The 13,626-nt window shown below is 54.3% G+C and overlaps 1 non-coding gene across 1 annotated transcript; it reads right to left on the bottom strand.

Moving 5' to 3' along the window:
* Positions 1-13,040: 13,040 nt before the first annotated feature.
* LOC138438485 (small nucleolar RNA SNORA56) lies at positions 13,041-13,168 on the bottom strand. The gene has a single exon (XR_011256410.1). It is a non-coding gene; the product is annotated as a small nucleolar RNA SNORA56 (small nucleolar RNA).
* Between the last annotated feature and the right edge of the window lie 458 nt (positions 13,169-13,626).

The following is a 13,626-nucleotide window of genomic DNA, read 5'->3' as shown; positions in this document are numbered from 1 at the left end:
CTTCCACAGGACTGGAAGAAACAGATTCTTGGAGGGCACAGACAAAACCTGGTGTGTACCAGGACCCAGGAGACTGGAGCAGTGACCCCACACAAGACTGAGGCAGGTTTACCCATGAGTGACCTGGATCTCTGGTGGAAGCTTGGGTTACCAGTGGCCTGCTACGGGGTCAGGGGCACTGGCTACAGCGGTCCTGGGAGCCACTGCATGCTGGTGTGAGTCCTTCTGAAGGAGGCTGCTATTACCCCATTACCCCTCGTGGCAGCAGAGGGGACACAGCCCTGCCCATCAGCAGAAAATTGGATTAAAGTTTACTGAGCACGGCCCCGCCCACCAGAACAAGACCCAATTTTCCCCACAGCCAGTCCCTCCCATCAGGAAGCTTCCACATGCCTCTTATCCTCCTCAGAGGGCAGACAGAATGAAAACCAGTCTGTACATGACTGCTAGGCAAACCATACCTTTGACTGTACTGATCATTGCTGGCAAAGTGGTGTCTCTGCTTGTCAGTACACCATCCAGGTTTACCATGGCTTTCCTTCCAAGGACAGTCTATGGTGACCTGGAATGTGTGTTTCTAAATGGAGGTTGGCCCACAGATACACTTAATTTTACTTTTAAAAAGCCCTCATATCTATTTAAAGCGATCTGAGGGCGTTTTTATCCTAGCAACAGGTTCCCCTTGAAGAAACTTCGAGGAGAGCTGCAGAGAGAGGAGGGGGGCAAGGCCAGCCTTGAGAAGACACGCCTGCTTCTAGAACATCCAACAAGGAGGCGTCCCGGCTGCAGACACCAAGTAACTCTGAATGCTGGTCACGATGGCTGTGGACGTTGGAGGGAGGAAGGCCTTCCCAGGTGGGCCTTTGGAACAGCCGGCCCACTTTCTGGAAGAAAAGGCAGCTGAGTGGAACCAGAAGCACCTGGACTGCCCCAGTTGGCAGGGCATAGAGGTGGAGGACGCAGTCATCTGAGACACCAGGATGCAGATAGCTGCCCCCATGTGAAGAGCCTCGGGTAACACAAGATGTGCTGGGATGGAGTTTCTGGCAGGACTCTGTCCCTAGAAACAGCCCTGAGACAGGGCGGGCCTGCCCTGTTACCCAGAGACACTGGGGGTGGGGGCAGGAGCTATCGGCACAGCCTCCTCCTTTGTGCCTGAAACCGGCCTCAGGGTGACTGCCTCTGGGGGACCCCAGGCAGCCACACCCGCTGTTTGCAGGATCCAATTCCTGAAGCCTAGATACACAGACACTCAACCTGCTCTCCAGGCCTGCAGCGGCCCCGTTCCTCTCCTGCTCCACGGGCTGCACTGGAGTCTCACCCTCCCTTCTCCTCCCTGCCCCAGGGCCTTTGCTCCTATTCTTCCTTCTGTGTCCACCCCCTTTCCTTGCTAGGGGAATCCTCACTCAGCCTCTAAGCCCCAGGACTGCTGGCCTATGACACCCACCCTTCTGAACCCACACTGGCTGCCCTAGCTGCCCACCCGCCCAGCCCACCTCGACCCTCCTCCAGCCCATCACTCCTGCGTGTGTTTTCCTCCGTGGATGGTGGGCTCCCTGGGGGCAGCCACCTGCTCACGCCTCTCAGAGACACCAGGGGTGTGGGAGGCAGTGCGTGCTGGGAGACGTCAATTGCTACTTTGAATTCTAGACCTGCGTTCTGTTATGTGATTGCCACCAGCCACTTGTGCTTCTGAGCACTTAAAATACAGCTAGTGCAAGGCAGTGGAAACTATTTCCTCATTAAGCACCACTTTATTGCTTTGGTAGGATTGTATTTTGCTGAAAATTTAATATCCTAATTGAGTTGGTTTTTTTTAATAGAAAAAGGTTTCGAAAGCTTAGGGAAAGAAAGAATAAAATCTCTTAAGAATATTTGTTTATATTGATTGCAAGTTGAAGTGATCATATTTTAGATATATTGTGGTAGATAAAATACATTATTAAAATAATCTTTCCTCTTTCTTTTTACTTTTTCAATGTGGCCAGAAAATTAGAAGTAACATAGCAAGCTTGTATTACATTTTTGTTGGACCGTAATGTCCTTGACTTTGTGTGTGTTAGTCACTCGGTCGTGTCCAACTCTTTGCAACGCTATGGACTGTAGCCCACCAGGGTCCTCTCTCCAGGTAAGAATACTGGAGTAGGTAGCCATTCCCTTCTTCAGGGGATCTTTCTGACCCAGGGATTGAATCTGGCTCTCCTGCATTGCAGGCAGTTTCTTTACCATCTGAGCCACTAGGGAAGGAGTTCTAGACTTTAAGGGGGGAAAAGCTGCCCAAGTAGAAGATGAAAGAGGCATGGTAGAGAGCAGCCTTTCTGACAAGGATCTGGCATTTAAATGACTGGAAACTGCCTGTGAAATATCAATATGATAAGGTCTGCCAAAAGGCTAATGAGACCCTGAGCCACATTAAAAGAAGCAGAGTGTCTGTAATGAAGAAGGTGAAAGTCAGCCTTGTGGCTGTCCCAGGAGTAGGAATTTCTGTGCTGGGTCCTGCATCTTGGAGGGGCACTGACCACCTGGAACAGGTTCAGGAGACCCACCCAGACAGGGACTGAGACACCAGGTACCTGACTGTGCAAGCTTGTCCCCAGGTGGAGGGAGTGGCTCTATTCTGGGGAGGTGGGTGCCTATAGATCTTCCTCCTGGGAAAGAAGCTTCCTTTACCAACCAGGAAGATCCCCATCAGCAGAGGTGTTCAAGCAAGGCTGGATGACCACTGGGATAATGTTAAGGGGACTTGAGCATGGGCTAGGTCCCTAGATCTCAGAGTCCTTAGGGGTTTTTGGACAGAGCTTCTCCAGGGCCCAGCACAGCTATGCCTGTGTGTGCGTGTGTGTGTGTGTGTGTGTGTGTGTGTGTGTGTGTGTGTGTGTGTGTGGTTGTGGGTGGTCCTGGGCTTTGTTTGATGTCATTGGATTCAATCAGCTGGGGCCTCTGACTGACTCAGCTGGGGCCCATTCTAGAGACAGCCTTCGGTTATTTGGCACCAGGCCAGCTAAGTTAGTTCAGGACAGACAGTGTGAACACTCAGCCCACTGTCTCTAAATCAAGGATGCTGCTAATGCAGGCTTCCCAAAGCAGCTCAGTTCCCAAGCCAGACAGAAGGACAAAAAAAGACCAAGAAATTCAGAGTCCAACCCCAGAGAGCCTACAGAGGGCGTCACTGGGTTAAACAATAGGATATTTGTTCATGCACAAGACGTGTCTGGATGGAACTCTTCTTCTGGCTATTTTCAAATACAGACCCAAGGGGAGTCTACAGCCACACCAGCCTGAGGGCGCTTGATCGTGTCTGATCTTGGAAGCTAAGCAGGGTCAGGCCTGGTTAGTACTTAGACGGGAGACCGAAGGGGAGAGGCTGGTGCCACAGACCTCACGTGCTGTCACCTAGATGCGTCTGTGAACCAGCCGCGTGCCCTGATAGAGCTGCGTCTGGGGGCAGTTTAGGGGAGCCGGGCTCCACTTAGAGAAGCCAGGCTCTCATCTGGTCCTGAGACAGTTTAAACAATAGTGAGGAAGTGAGGCACGACATCCCTGCCACAGCCAGCGCCTTGCTGTGTGGGGGCTGGGGCATGTCACTCTCTGGGTCTCACCTGCCTCAGCTGGAGTTGGGGGGCCTAACCTAGATGTTTTCCAGACCTCAGATCCTGGAGCTGAATTCACCACCTGCCCCCAAACCCGCTCTGTCCCCCAGATCCCTAGCTCAGTCCATGTACTGCTGTTCCCCTGGGCACCCAGAGCAGAAACCTGGGTGTTCCGGACTGCTCCCCCTCTTTCACCTCCAGTCTCTCCAGCCATGGGCCCTGCGCCTTCTCCCTCAGGAGTGTCTTCTGCCATGGCCATCTTAATTCCAGCCCCACCATCATCATCGTCCCTGCTGCCTACTGCACCAGTCCCAGCCATCAACAAAACAAAAAGACAACCTACTGAATGGGAGAAAATATTTGCAAATAATATAACTGATAAGTCTAATATCCAACATATATAAACAGCTCATCCAATTCAATATCAAAACAAATTCTCAAACGGGCAGGAGACCTGAACAGACATTTTTCCAAAGAAGATATATAGAGGGCCAACAGGCGCGTGGAAAGATGCTCAAGGGTGTTAATCATCAGAGAAATGCTAAGCAAAACCACACTGAGATACCACTTTACACATGGCAGAAAGATCATCATCAAAAAAACAACAGCAACAACAGCACGCAAATAACAAATGGCGAGGATGTGAAGAAAAGGGAACCCTTGAACACTGTTGGTGAGAGGGTATATTGGTGCAGCCACTATGATAAACAGGATGGAGGTTTCACACGCCAAAAGAAACTACCATATGACCCAATAATTCCATTCTTTGATATGTATCCCCTCAACCCAAAAACTCTAATAGGAAAAGATACATACACCCCAATGTTCATAGCAGCATTATTTATAAGTGCCTAGATTCGGAAGCAACTGAAGTGTCCATCAACAGATGAACGGGTAAAGAAGACGTGGGGCGTATATTTCTCAGCCATGAAAAGGAACGGAATTTTGCCATTTGTAGTCACATGGATGGACTTGGAGGGCATTATGCAAAGTGAAATAAGTCACCCAGGGAAAGACACATGCTGGATGATATCACTTATATGTGGAGTCTAAAAACTACAACAAGCTAAGGAATGTCGCAACGAATAAGCAGACGCAGATATAGAGAGCAAACTGGCGGTTACCGACGGGGAGAAGGGGAGGGGGAGGGGCAGGATGGGGTGGGGGCTAAGAGGCGCAAGCTGCTGCGCATAAGAGTGAGCCAGAAGGATGCATTGTAGGGCACAGCGAGCAGAGCCAATATTTCACAATAAGTGTAAGAGGAGTATCATGCCTGAGCTCACTCGCTAACCTCGAAAACTTGCGAATCGCCCCACTGCACGCCTATCGTTTATGTGGCATTGAAAAGTAACTATATCTCAGTGAAAGCACAGAAAAATTAAAAGCAGCTTTTGAGAGCTGGGAGGGCAAGTGGAAGGCACATGGTAAGGACAGGAGAGGGGCTGGGAGCCTCCCGCCGCTCGGGGCCAGCTCACAGGTCAGCGGTGGCCGCGTCTTTTCCAAGGCTTCCTGCAGCATCTGTCTGGCCAGTGGCTCCCTCGGGGGCGCCCCTGCAGTGTGCCCACTGCTCTCACACCCCCATGGGACCATGTTGGTTGATGAGAACCTGAGCAGGCTCCCTGTGCCCCCGGCCCCCACGGCCAAGCTGCCTTCTGCAAAGGATACATTCCTTTAAGGCATTAAGAGATACATTCCTTTAATCCCCCTGCCCCATCCTTTCCAGGGCTGCCTGCTGCCACTCAGGCCTGGGTGCCAGGTCCGCTCAGAGGACTTGCTGCAGAGGATTTTTTGGGGCCCCCCTTTTCTCACCTTCCATGTGGCTTCTATTAGGGGGCCCCCATCTGTCTGTCTATATGGGCCAAACGTGCATGCCGGGCCCTCTGTCCATTAGGGGTGGGAGGGCCGGGGTCGGGCAGGGCAAGCAAGGGCTGTGTCTTGATGCCAGGTTGCCCTCTTCCCACACTCCTAAGGGGACTCCTCCAGAATTGGTGGTGAGCCAGCCGCATTTCCGTGGGCTGACACCTGGCCTGGGACAGCGTCAGTGAGCCCCTGCAGTTGCTGGAACTACTCCCTGGAGGAGGTGGGCGGGCTCCCCGTCAGGCTGGGCTCAGCACCAGGAAGGAGGGGTTCGGCTCTGGATGTGGTGCCCGACGTGGGATCAGCAAAGTGGGGACCACCTAGCTCTGCCTAGGTGGGGAGGAGGGGTTGAGGCCCAGCTGGCATCCAGACTGGTACCTGCTGTGCCCAGCACCTGCAGGGCAGCTTCACTGCCCCGGGAATCCTAACCTCCCTCCTCTTCCTGTGAACATGATCCATCCAGGCGGCCGATCAGGCATCCTGTCCACCTTCTCTGAGCCCCACTTCCTCCAGGCACCGGTGGCGGCGTGGCCCCTTCCTCAAGGGCTCACGGTCCCTGACAGCATGCGGCTCGTGTCACATGATTAAAATAATAACACGACGGCAACGGTGGATTATGTGCTGACCACATGTGAGGCATGACACCCGGCCCCCGCTCTGACTCCTTCAGCCCCCACCGTGGTCCGACAGCATTGGCGGGGGTTTAGGCGACTCATTGGAAAAGCCCCTGCTGGAAAAGACTCAGGGTAGGAGGAGAAGGGGGCGACAGAGGAGGAGATGGTTGGGTGGCATCACCGACTCGATGGACATGAGTCTGAGCAAACTCGCGGAGATGGTGAAGGACAGGGAAGCCCGGCGTGCTATAGTCCGTGGGGTCACAGCCGGAGACAAGTGATCAAGCGAACAACAACAGTGAGAGAGGAGATACGGATCAGCTAAGTTTCCCAAGGTCACCAGCCAAGAAGCACTTGGGGCAGAGCTGGAATCCAGGCAGCGTGAATCATCGCAAAGCCAGCCAGGCTGGACTGGCCCAACAGTCCCTAAAGCGCTTTGGGGTGTGCTTATCAGTCTCTCCATTCTCTCCGCAGATCTGTGCGAATCTCAGGTAACCCATACTTCTAGGGAAAGGGGGCCATTCTCCTATGTCCTAATTCTTTAAAGAGGATTAATGCATACACAGGATGAAAGGGGACAGCAGGAACCTGTGTCTCCCCTGATAAATCCCTCCGTCTCTGCTCCCCAGGGGCATCAGCATTGTCGTTCCTTGTGGCTTTCCCCAGAGATAGTTTACCCTTATACTCTCATGTGTTTATTTTCTGTGTAAAGTGAAAGTGAAGTCGCTCAGTCGTGTCTGACTCTTCGCGACCCCATGGACTGTAGCCTGCCAGGCTCCTCCATCCATGGGATTTTCCAGGCAAGAGTACTGCAGTGGGTTGCCATTTCCTTCTCTATACTCTGTATAATTCTCCTTCAAATAAAAAAAAAAAAATCACTCGGATTTCCCTGGTGGTCCAGTAGTCAAGAGGAAATGGCTTCTATCCCTGGTCCGGGAAGACTCCATATGCCAGAGCGACTAAGCTTGAACCACAGCTACTGAAGCCTGCGTGCTCTAGAGCCCGAATGTTATGACTACTGAGCCCTTGATCCAAAGAGCTCGGCAACGAGAGAAGCCTCCGCTCACTGCGACTGGAGAAAGCCTGTGGGCAGCAACCGACCCAGCGTGAAAAAGGAAAAAAGGGAAAAGAGCAAGACCCAGGAGGGGGAGCCCGATGCGCAGTGAGGTATGCTGCCGGCCCCTCTTCCCCTCGGGTGCGCCTTTGCGGCTTCGCGTACCCCTGCTCCTCTCTCAAGCCGGAGACTCACTGATGCTGCTGGTGTTTGCCTCTGGACGAGTTCAGGTCTTTCTTGGGCCCCCTTTTCGGATGTGGTGCATCTTTTGAAGTCTTTCCCTCTATGGTGTGAGTTGTTCTCTCTGCGTGTACGTGCGTTTTCCTTCTGATCATTCTGAAGGCCCGTTGTCAGCCAGCAGTGAGGCAGTTAGGCGTCATCAACCCCAAACAGGCTCAGAGAGGGGCAGTGACCTGCCTGCGGTGGCCCAGCCTGGGAGGTGTGAGCCAGGACCCAGCTCAGACGTGCGGCCCCAGGCTCCAGCCAGCGCCTTCTCCGTAAGGCTCTTTATGGAGACAGCAGCAAGACCTGCCTGCCAGGAGAGGGGTGGGGTGGGGCTGGGGTTCGGCCATTGCAGCAGGATCCGGAGGCACATGGGGGTGCTCTGTCTTGGAAGGGTTGGGCTGACACCTGAGTGAACAGGTCGGCGAGGGGTCCAGGGGAGGTTTGCCACGCTGGAGACTGTGGGAGGCAGCTGCAGGTGATGGGGTGAGAGACAATGAAGCGTGTCACTGGGGAGGAGGGAAGAGGTGAGATGCTGAGGGAATCCAGGGAGCCGGCGCGGGGTGGGGGTGGGAGGGGAGGCCCAGCGATGCTCCATGCTCGGTTTCCAGCCCTGCGAGAGGATGAGAGGGAGTGGAGAGGTGGGGGAGATTGTTCTAGGGGATGGAAAATTCAAGGCTGGGGGAGCATCTCCAAAAGAGATGGGGTGGGGATTTTCCTGTCGTCAAGGGGTTAAGACAATCGGCCTCCACTGCAGGGGGCGCAGATTCAAATCCTGGCCGGGGAATGAAGATCCCACAAGCCATGTGGCCCAGCCAAAAATAAAAAGAGAGAGATGGGGGGTGGGCTGAGCGAGGGCCGCCACCTGCAGGGAGACAGGCGGGGAGAGGACCTGGGTGATGACCCGGGGCCAGGAGAAGAGCGCACCTCTCGGGAAGTGGGAAACGTGCGCGTGTTCCCAGCCACCCCACCCGGCAGCCTATTCATCGGGAGCTGGCTGGGGACCTGGCTGCCTGGGACCGGGCACCGGGCAGCCACAAGGACAGGGGTTTTCAGGCACCCGCTTTCGGGGAGGGGGTGCCTTTCTCAGTGGTCTGTGCTGCCCCTCAGTGGGCACTGCCCGCCCCGCCCCCTGCCACGTTGCCCCAGCCCACAAAGGTGGTCCGGCCACAGCCACCCTTCTCCTCACCAGCAGGCCGCCCTTGGCCTTGGTGGCCGGTGAGTCTGCAGAACTCTGTCCTGGCCCTTCTTCCTCCCGCACCCCGAAGGCCTCCTAAGCCCAGCTCCACAACCACCGGGAGGGGCGGCGGTGGCGGAGGCCCCAGCCCAGTCACCATCTTTCATATACGTCCATCTTTTGCAAAACGCTTGCCAGTCGGAGGAAGCATGGCTCTTCCTGTCTCACAGGGGCAGAGATAAGCTCACAGGGGGCAGGGGACGCTCTTCAGCCCTGCTGGGCCCAGTGTCCCGCCCCCCAGTGCCCCCACCCCTACAAGGGAGGCTGGAGCCATGGGGAGGCCGAGGATGCCAGGCCCAGCTGCCCAGACACCACCCTGCTTCCCTTCCTGGAGGCTTGGGCCCTTGGATCCCAGAGGGGTACGCCGGTGGGGGGAGGGAGGCCCAACTTTCATCTGTTCCCACACAGCCTGGGCCCAGCTGCTAACAGGGTACTTCCTGCCCGGACCCCTGCCCAGCCTTGCCCACCCACTAGAGCCCCATCTGCCTCACCAGCCTCATCTGGAATCTCTTCCTTCCGGTCCATTCTAAGAGCCCCTCATCGAGTCCCAGGCACACCCCATGCTCTCCTGCCCATGTGTTTTTGCTCTAGAATGCCCTGCTTGAATCTCCCTGCCTCCCTCCCTCCCTCCCCGCTCCTCCTCCCTTCCAGGCTCTGCCCAAACCCCTCCTCCCAGCAGCCTTCCCTGATTGGTCCCCTTTCAGGGGTGACGAGCACAGAGAGGGAAGAGCAGCTTGTAGGGAAAAGGGCACTGGCTGTGGGCTCAGTGTTCACACCTCTGTTCTGTTTTTGCCTCGCTGTGTGGCTTTGCCGGATCTTAGTTCCCAGGCCAGGGATTGAACCTGGGCCCTCAGCAGTGAGAGTGCAGGGTCCTAAACACTGGACCTCCAGGGAAGTCCTCCATAAGTCCTTTGTGGATGGAGGTGGACTAAAGAGATGAGAAAAGGAAGCAAGACCGGCTTGGTGTTTAGATCTGTAAGACGCACGGTTCCCGTCCCCTCAGAGCTCCAGTGGTCATCTTAGGGGCTGTCCCAGGCTGAGGGGCACCTTTGTCCCATCGTGGGTGGGGGCAGGGGCAAGTAGAGGCCCCTGGCCTCTCCCCAGGGCTGGGGCTGGGGCATGGAAGTCAGGTAAGCGCCCTGCACCTGGCGCCCGAGGAGTGGGCTGGGAGCGAAGGCTGAAGCTCTGAGTCACCTCACTCAGAAGTCCTCCCCATCCCAGGGCCTTCCAGTGGAAATCCACTAACCTGGACAGTCCCAGGCCCCCCGTGGGCACCTCGCTACATTGAGGCGTCCGGTTAGCAGGTCAGCCCCAGGGCTGCATGCTCCCCTTTTCAGGGCCAGGCCTTGGTGACGTTGTGGAGTTGACCCCTCTTCCGTGGCAGAATTGAGGCAGCATTTCGGGAGCAGGAGGGTCTGGAGGCCCAGCAACCTGGCAGGACCCTAACCCGCTGTGTGACTCAGGCAAGTCCCTTACTGTCTCTGGGCTCCAGTCCCTTCATCTGTGAAAAGGGGATAATTAACCCCGCTTCATGACATCAGAGGGGGCTGCGAGGAAGGGCTCTGCGCCTGGCCCTGGAAAGGGGCACCTCCATCCTTGGTCTCCTGTTGGACGCTGCGTCCTGAAGGAGGCCTGGGGCACCATCCCAGCCCCTCTCCATCCTCTGTGGACCTCTGCTGGGTCTCTGTCGGTCTCTCTGCCCTAAACACACTGAGAGCGGGACCTGGGACAGCCCTGCCAGCCTCTCAAGTCCCATCTGTCCAGAAGAGCTCCAACTCCCAATATCTCACAGGCAAAGCCTCCACGCTGATGGCCTGAAGTCTTCTGACAAATGCTCCATGGAAATCATTGTCCTAGATTTCTTCAAGTGGGACTTGAATGGACTCTCTGATCCTAACACCCACCTCCCTTGGAGCTGGACTCAGCCGCATTGCCTCTGGACTTAGTCAGGACCTACTGTGTCCAGCCTCCGTGTTGGGCAGAAGGGAACTGGCGGAGGCCCTGGGCCTGGCTCCACACCATGTGAGCCTGGTTTGGAGGTAAATAGATGACTTTGCACACACAGGGACAAGCATTTCCTAGTACTTGTCTGGAAAGTGCTGTACAGAGTATCAGTACAGCTGATACTCTGCTCACCTTTCCCAAGTGTTGCTGAATTCAGGGCAGCTCTCGGTGGTTCGGGATTTTCTCCAGCACTGGATGCTAACAGGTCAGTTGACTCAGGTGACTGAGAGGTCAGGTGACTCTCCAGATGTGCATGTGCGTGAAGTGACGCTCTCCTTCTGGAAAAGGTTGGAGGCTATGATGCAATGATTTCCCCAATTCACAGGTGGGAAGAGAGAGGCAGAGAGAGGCAATTACTTGTCTTAAGCCCCAGTGACAGAGTCCACTTCAGAACCCATGTAGGCGGGGAGCTGCTTCTTACATCTGGGTCTTGGGTCCTGGGTGAAATGCTCTTGGAAGATCCCGGTGCAACCCCAGGGACCAGATGCAACGGTCAAGATGGAGGCAGGCCTGAGGGTGGATGGGGAACAGGTTCTGCCCGTGGCCCGGCAAGCTTCCCTGCCTCCTCCTCTCCTTTTGCCAGTGGCCTGGACCATGTGACTTACCGGCGCTGTGTGTTCACAGCCTTCCACAGCCTTCACCACTCTGCTCTCCCTGCCCCGACATGGTCCTTCATGCCGCCAGTCAAGCAGCCCATCTTCTCCTATTTTAAGAATATGGGCAGTGAAGGAGGCAGATTTGACGCCTCTGACTCTTGTGCCAGTTTATGTCAGAAAGCCTGGCCTTCCCACCCAGCACTGCCCAGCCCCCGTCCATGGGCCATTTCAACATCCTCCTCCTCCCTTGGCTTGCCCCCCACAAAACCGCATCGCCAGTTTTCAAAGCTTGTAGAAATGAAGTCTGCTCTGTGAAACAACAGCCACCCAGTCACAGTGCTCCCCATTGGGTGCAGACCTGGCAAGGACTCCTGGTGCCCACGGTGCCCTGCAGCCTGGCAGCCCCTTTCCACTTCCAACAGCTTGTGCCAGCCGCCTCCATCACCTAAGTCCATCTGGAGGCTTGTGGTCCAGCCAGAGGTCAGACCGTTCTGTAGCTCAGGTGGTGACCTTCACCCACTTTTAAAGGATGAGATCGCCCACAGCTGGGAGAAGAATACAGTAACTTATTGAAGTGTACTTGTTCCCCTTTTAATGTTAAAAAGAGAAAGGAGAGTGCAGGTCTGAGCCTCAGGAAGGCCTGACCGATCAGTATCAACCCTTATAAAAAGAGACAGCAAGGGACTGCCTGGTAGTCCAGTGGCTAAGACTCTGAGCTCCCGATACAGGGTCCTAGGACCGATCCCTGGTCAGGGAACTAGACCCCATACCCTGCAACAAAAAATCGAAGATTCCGAGTACCGCAACTAAGATGCTACACGGACAAACAAATACATATATTTTTATTATTATTTTTAAAAGAGATCCAGGGGTTGGAGGAGTCAGGGGAAGTCCTAAGGGTGTGGGGGCAAGGAAGAGGAATGCTGATGAATCCCAGGGTGGGGGAGGCGTGGGCGATGATCTTTAGATCCCTGTCCTGGACAGCAGGTAACATTACCTGAGGCTCAGGGAGTAGCCACCCTGTGCCCTTTCCAGACCAGAGTCCCATTCCTTCGAGTAGAGGGCAAGTCACTGAGTCCCTGCTCACTCTGCTAGCCACACAACAGGCCCATGAATCGGGTGACAAGGTGTTAAGGCAAGGAATAACCAGCAGATCAAGAAGATGGAAGCCTAGCGTCTCAAAATAACCATCTTACCGGCGTCTTATCGGTCCAGAGTCTTTTATAGAACACAGAAGAGGAAGAGGAGAGGAAATAAAAAGGCCATTAATCTTGCAAATAACTCCTGTTATGGCCAGTCTCAGAGAGGGGATGAGCTAATTTCTTCTTTCTTGCAATCATTCATGGGTAGACAGGGTCAGGATGACTTCCTGAGCAAACGCACTTTGGTTCAACATTCAGGCAGAGGGGCAGGGCTCCCCAAGGCAGGCCGTTATGTATAGACACCATCCTTTTAGTGAACAAAAGCCACGGGAAGACAAGGTTAAAGAAATACAGATCCAACAAGGAGTCAGATTTGGTCCTTCCCTGTAACAGACACGCTGCTTAAAGCTGTCTTCAAGGCTCAGAAACCACTTCCCCACCTCTGTCTTCTGTTCTTTTTCGGGGTGTCCCTGTCCTCACCTCCCAGCTCGCCCCTCCTCTCGCACACAACGTTGGCCTTCCCTCCTGTTCCCTTCTTTTTTTCCCTCCTTTTTCTCCTCCTTTTTTCCTCCTCCTTATCTTTTCCTTCTTGCTCAGTTAGGGAGCCCCTGGAGAGGTTTCCTTATTTTCCCTTTTGGCCTCCTGCTTGGGACATTCACTGCTTCAGCGACCAGCTCTCTGCAGAAGCTCTGAAAAAGTCACCGCTCTACCCTCAGCGAGCCCGTGGTCTCTGGCGAGTCTAAAACCCCCATCCAAACCCTGATGCTGAACAGAACTCACCACTCATGGCTGAAGATAGACCCCCCACCTCAAGTCCCCTGAGCCAGACCAGAAAGGGATAACTGTCTCCTGTCTTTTTCCATTTGATATGATCTCATTTTTCTTGCAGAGAAGTTGCAAGAATTGGGCCCCAAAAAACTCTCATGTCCCCATAACTCCGGTTCTGGGATCAGTAACACTTGGCATGTTTGGCTTCTCTCTCTAGATAATAGACATAGACAAATCGATGTGCTTATGAGCTATACAAAGATAGTGATTTTTTTTTTTTGTAACTGCTGGAAATTAGGTTGCAGATACCATGCCTCTTCGACCCTAAATATCTCAATGTATTCCCCAAGAACAGACTTTCTTTTATGAATCCACAGTACAGTTTTCAAAATTGCCAGTGTAATATCAGTGCAGCTCTGTGATTTCATTCATGGCTTACATGTACACTTTACCAATCTTCCCAACAACGTCATTTAGAGCTGTTTTCCCTCCAGGCCAGGATCAAATCCAGAGCTGTGTGTTGCTCAGATGCCACATCTCTG

Source organism: Ovis canadensis, chromosome 3, assembly GCF_042477335.2.
Source record: "Ovis canadensis isolate MfBH-ARS-UI-01 breed Bighorn chromosome 3, ARS-UI_OviCan_v2, whole genome shotgun sequence".
Taxonomy (NCBI): domain Eukaryota; kingdom Metazoa; phylum Chordata; class Mammalia; order Artiodactyla; family Bovidae; genus Ovis; species Ovis canadensis.
Note: the sequence above shows the minus strand (reverse complement) of the source record. Positions and strands in the feature narration are given on the sequence as shown.